Here is a 5,426-nt window from a genome sequence, read left to right on the forward strand (position 1 = left end):
CCTCCCCGGAGGGGCGCGGACCCCCGCCGGCTTGCGAGCTCGCCTCACAGCGTCGCCGGGAGAGTCAGTGCGATGCACCCCTCACCGGCAGCCGGCTAGAGCCGTTCGGAGCTCAACGCGCCTGCACTTGCCATCGGGTTACTTTTCAGACGATCTGCAGGAAATAATGCCAGAGAAGCACCCCGTGGCCAGCAGCGCCGAGCGGCAGGGCCTCTGCTCTGCGCGCCGTGAACCCGCGAAGGCCGCGGCCTGCGGGCGGGCGGGCGGGCGGCTGCCGCCCCTCACCGGCAGCCACCTAGAGCCGTTCGGAGCTCAACGCGCCTGCACTTGCCATCGGGTTACTTTTCAGACGATCTGCAGGAAATAATGCCAGAGAAGCAACCCCTGGCCAGCAGCGCCGAGCGGCAGGGCCTCTGCTCTGCGCGCCGTGAACCCGCGAAGGCCGCGGCCTGCGGGCGGGCGGGCGGGCGGCTGCCGAACCCGCGTGTCGGAGTTTGGTTGGATCCTCAAACACACCGGGTGTGGCTGTGGACAGCACGCAGGGAGCACGTGACTCGGCGGCCCGCAGGCGCACCTGCAGGCTACAGCGTGTCTGACTCGCGGGTGTCAGGGCAGAGTACCCCAAAAGGGCCCACCCTCCCCGACGCGTTTTTTGGAAGCAAACCATCCCCCCAAAGTACCCGAACTCTGCCCATATTCAGCAGCACAGGCTTGTGCGCTGGCCGGGACGGGACTGCCGCCCACCCCCGGACGTTCGGGGGATTTTAGGGTTTGGTCTCGGGGCGGAGTCAGGAGGGAAAGTCCTGGAGGTGACGGCCTTGCTATTCCAACTGGGGCCACCAGAGGGAGCGCTCTCCCAGAAGACGCCGCGTCCTCCGCCGCGACCTAGCGCCGGCGGCCGATAAAGGCAAAGGCCCATTGAAACAGGACACTGTCACCGACACCGAGAGAGAGCGCCTCCTTCCTTACCCCGGAGGGACTCCCTTTCGGATCACGACGGCACCTGCTGCCTCCAGGTCAGTGGTCAGGCCGAGGCTGGGGGAGGGGAGTTGACTGGACACCACGCGGGTCAGTGTGGCCTCCGCTGTGGTCCTCGGGTAACCCCAGAAGCGCGGTGTAAGGGTACCGCAGCCAGCTGGCTGCGCTGAGCGCTCTGTCCGCGCCGGAGGGCAGGTGTCGCTGTCCAGCGCTGCGTAAGGACCTCGGGAGGTCTGAACCTGTGAACACCGGTGACACCCCGCTACCTGGGAAACGTTGTCCGCAAACCAGAAGGAATACAGGACCGACTGGACCGCCTCCCGCCACCGCCCCAGTTCCTGGAACATGCGGGACAGACCTAAAGGTCATCTCTGTCGCGAGGGGACGGGAAATGGTGCTGTTGTTTCAAGTGTCACAACGCAAACATTATTTTAATCTCTCTGCCCCAGCGGCATGGTGCGACAAGGGTTTATAAAGTTATTGGTGGGATTAAATGGTAAGACAAGCGGGCCGATGCGGACGGCATCTGGGGAGGCTGGGCTGGGGCCCTGGGCGATGCCATGCCTTTGAAAGCTGGTCGCGCTGGGGAAAAAAGTGCATTTGGCCTTTGAAAAATTACACACATAATTAAACGCTTCCGGTGGCACATCAAAAGTCCTCAAATAATCACTGAGGCCGAGGACAAAGTGTGACCGAGCTGGAGAGCGGCCGTAGCCTCAACCTTGGCGCGGATCGATTGTTCTGGAATCCACCTCACTGTAAGCCCGACTGGAAGGGACAGGGCGCATGCGTGGAGCGGCAATGCCGGCAGCGGGGTTCCTCTCGCTAAGCATGCCACTTGTCACTACGGGCAGCTGTCACGAAACCTGAGAATGCTGACGATGCGTCCCCCTCCTGGCCAAGGGAGAAATCGTCATTCAGCCGCTGGATGCCCGAACCACAGGGCAGGCAGTGGAGTCCCCGAAAACGAATCCCAAATGTTCCACTACAGTCCCCGAGCCCAGGTAATGTACGCAGATGTTTCAAAGGACTCTCCTTGGCTGCAAATACAGCCGACTCCCGTTTTTCATGGTGGTTTCCTTCTACAAAGTCACCACCAACGCCGATTTGTGGAACGCTAAGCCACCGTCGCTGGAGGAAATGCGGGGTTAGATTCCTGTGCGCCTGTGGCCATGTTTTCATCAAGCAGGCAAAACATAAGCATTTGCAAATCACACATCTGGTAATAGGCATCCAACGCATGTAAACAGCTCATACACCTCAAAAGCAAAAAAATAATAATAACCCAATTTAAAAACATGGGCAAAATATTCAAATAGCCAATCGGTGCATAAAAAGATTCTCAGCATCACTAATTATCAGGAAAATGCTAACCCAAACCACGATGGAATGTCACCTCACACCTGTCAGAACGGTCGTCATCAGGATGGCGAAATAAGTGTTGGCAAGGCTGTGGGAACAAGGGAACCACGATGTACCGTTAGTGGGACTGTAAGTTGGAGCAACCACCATGGAAAACAGTATGGAGGTTCCTCGAAAATTAAAAATAGAGATGCCATGTGACCCGGCACTTCCTTCTGGGTGTTTGTGCCAGGAAAACAAAAACACTGTTAAAGAGATCTCTGCACCCCCATGATCACTGCGGCATGCTTTACAATAGCCAACTCACACACACACGCATGCTCACACACACACATGCACGCGCACACACGCGCATGCGCACGATGGAATATTCAGCCATGAAAAAGGATATCCTGCTATTTGCAGGAACAGGGAGGTACCTCGAGGGCATTATGATAAGTGAAATAAGTCAGACAGAGAAAGACAAATACTGTACAATTTCACTTATATCTGGAACCAAAGAAAAAATCATAGAAATGGAGATCAGTTGCCAGAGGCGGGGGTGTTGCGCGGAAGAATAATGAAGGGGGTCGAAAGGTATAAACTTCCAGTTACAAGATGGACAAGTCCAGAGGTGTGAGGTGGAGCTTGGCGACTAGAGTTCACCGCACTGCATTATATACTGGAAAGTTGCTTAGAGGGTAGATCTTAAATGTTCCCATCAGGAGGAAAAACAATTTGTGACTATGTGAGGTGATGGGTGTTGCCTAAACTCATTGTGGCCATCATTTTGCAATATGTACATGCATCAGATCGTTATGTTGCACCCCTTAAACTGGAAACGAAAGTAGCCTGTTCTGTGTTTCTGTTTAAAGAAAGACAGAAACGAAAGTAACCTGTTCTGTGTTTCTGTTTAAAGAAAGACAGAAACGAAAGTAGCCTGTTTTGTGTTTCTGTTTAAAGACAGAAACGAAAGTAGCCTGTTCTGTGTTTCTGTTTAAAGAAAGACAGAAACGAAAGTAGCCTGTTCTGTGTTTCTGTTTAAAGACATCTTATTTAGTATATTGGAGATTTGTTAACATTGAGCTCACGGCCAGCAGCACCAACTCATGCCTGAACGCTCATCCGACACGTGTATCTTCATGAGGCATGTCCCAGGCTTCCTACACTTAGGCACACTAGACAGCACTTCGGCATTGTGCCTGGCGGCTATTTTAAATAGCAAAGTCATCAAAAAACAACAACAACAACACAAAAATGTAAAAATCTTGGCATCAAATAGGCCATGAAAAGCATACTTGGCTCTGGTAGAGTGTCTTCTTGGTTAAGCTCAGCTGGAACGTGCATGCTGGGTGACTCTGTGCACGTCCACGAGCAGCCGTGAAAGACGGGGCTGGGGGTTGGTCCCGGAGGGAGGCCGTGGGAGGCGACTGCAGGCAGGCTCGAAATCCCTATGGGATGAGGGGACACAAAGAGAACAGATGGGGTACGTCCAGGAGGCAAGTGTGAGGTGTGAGGAGAGGGAGTCCCAGAGGGGGAGGGGCAGAAGGGCCGGGTGCCTGGCGCCCACACTTAGGTGTGCTCTCCATGGCGAGTTCTTTCTTCCCAACACACCATGTGCCCTGCTCACTCTCAAGACTGGCTCTGGGCAGAGGGGGGTTGGGGCAGCCGAGACACCTTGGGCTGAAGTATGCGTCGCGCAGCCAGACCTTGGATGAGGCTCTGAGCAGGGCTGGTTCCGGGAGGGCAGGACAAGCAGCTGGATCTAGAACACGTGGATCCCCAGGTGTCTCCCTGGACGCTTAGGGTCATAGTGCAGAGTGCACTGAGGCCACACCCCCTCTGCACTGCCCTGAGCCCTCCTGCTCTCACCCACCATTACACACACACGCGCATGCACACGCACACGCACACACATGCACGCACGCACACATGCACATACACACAGAGACACACATGCATGCACGCACATGCACACGCGCGCACATGCGCGCACACAGACACACATGCACACACATGCACATGCACACGTGCATGTGCACACACATGCGCACACACGCACACACGCACGCGCACATGCACACACGCGCAGCACCTGGCCAGCCTAGGGGGGCTCCCACACCTCGTTTCAGAGTCCTGTCTACCCCCCATCTCTCTCTCTTCCCATTCGCTCCAGGAGAAGGCTCCAGGTCTGGCCTCTCTGCCACCTCCCCTTGCCCCGGTTCGGTACGTTGCCGCTTACAGGGACTGTCAGCAGATCAAAGGTGCGAGCGACCTCGTGAGGCTCGGCATGAGCGAAATTGTGAGCAGGCAGGGTTTCCTCAAACCGAAGGAGAAGTTCCGGAACAGTGCGGGGCTGGCCAGGAAGGAGAGGGGGCAGTCAGGGGACGCCTGCCCGTTCACGCCCAAGGCACGCAGCTCGTTACTGGAAACAAACTTAGACTGCGCGGGGAGAAAGCGCGGTTCGAGGGTTTTCTATCCAGCCAAACCGACGAGCTATTTTCCACCTCGACAAATTCAGGGAATTTTGTTCCCAATCGCTGTTCCTGAGGAATCGACCAGAGAAAAAGCAACAGACAACCAGATTGGTGACAGACACGTCGCGGTGAGGACCGGCGAGGGTGGTGTAGGCACAGGCGGAATGACAACCAAGCGGGCGTCGGAGGGCGAGCTCGTCTGACACGCAGGGAGCGCGTGCTCAGGCCGCACAGACACAGCGCAGCCAGGAGCGCGTGGGGCGACTGCGCACCCGAGCCTCGGGTGCGGTCAGGAATTAGGTCGCAGGACGCGTGGCACTGGTAGCCTGTCGGGGTGGAATGAAACGATGAGCGATTATGAGACATCTAAAGTCTAAACGTGTCCAGCCATTTCATTTCGTCCTGTGTCCCCGGATTCTTGGTGTAAACGATGAAATGTAAAAACAATGTGGCCTGATTTAGAAACGGGGTCTTTGCAGGCGCAGTCAGGGCCAGGACTGAGAGCACCCTGAATGAGGGTGGGCCCCCCAACTCTGCAAGACGGTCCCCATAACGGACAGGGAGAGGACCCGCAGAGACACAGGAGGCCACGCGAACACAGCGGAGATGGGAGCGATGCGGCCGCAAGCC

At 56.1% G+C, this 5,426-nt stretch overlaps 1 long non-coding RNA gene across 2 annotated transcripts; it reads right to left on the reverse strand.

Annotated features, from left to right (window-relative positions):
• Positions 1–1,010: 1,010 nt before the first annotated feature.
• Positions 1,011–4,688, reverse strand: LOC112480537. Of its 2 annotated transcripts, XR_003046629.1 has the most exons (3): positions 4,562–4,688; positions 3,618–3,770; positions 1,011–2,237 (listed from the first exon to the last, which is right to left on the reverse strand). It is a non-coding gene; the product is annotated as an uncharacterized LOC112480537 (long non-coding RNA). The 2 variants fall into 2 exon arrangements; XR_003046628.1 differs by lacking the exon at positions 1,011–2,237 and having other exon boundaries at positions 2,808–3,770.
• Between the last annotated feature and the right edge of the window lie 738 nt (positions 4,689–5,426).

Source organism: Pteropus alecto, unplaced genomic scaffold (assembly GCF_000325575.1).
Source record: "Pteropus alecto unplaced genomic scaffold, ASM32557v1 scaffold105, whole genome shotgun sequence".
Taxonomy (NCBI): domain Eukaryota; kingdom Metazoa; phylum Chordata; class Mammalia; order Chiroptera; family Pteropodidae; genus Pteropus; species Pteropus alecto.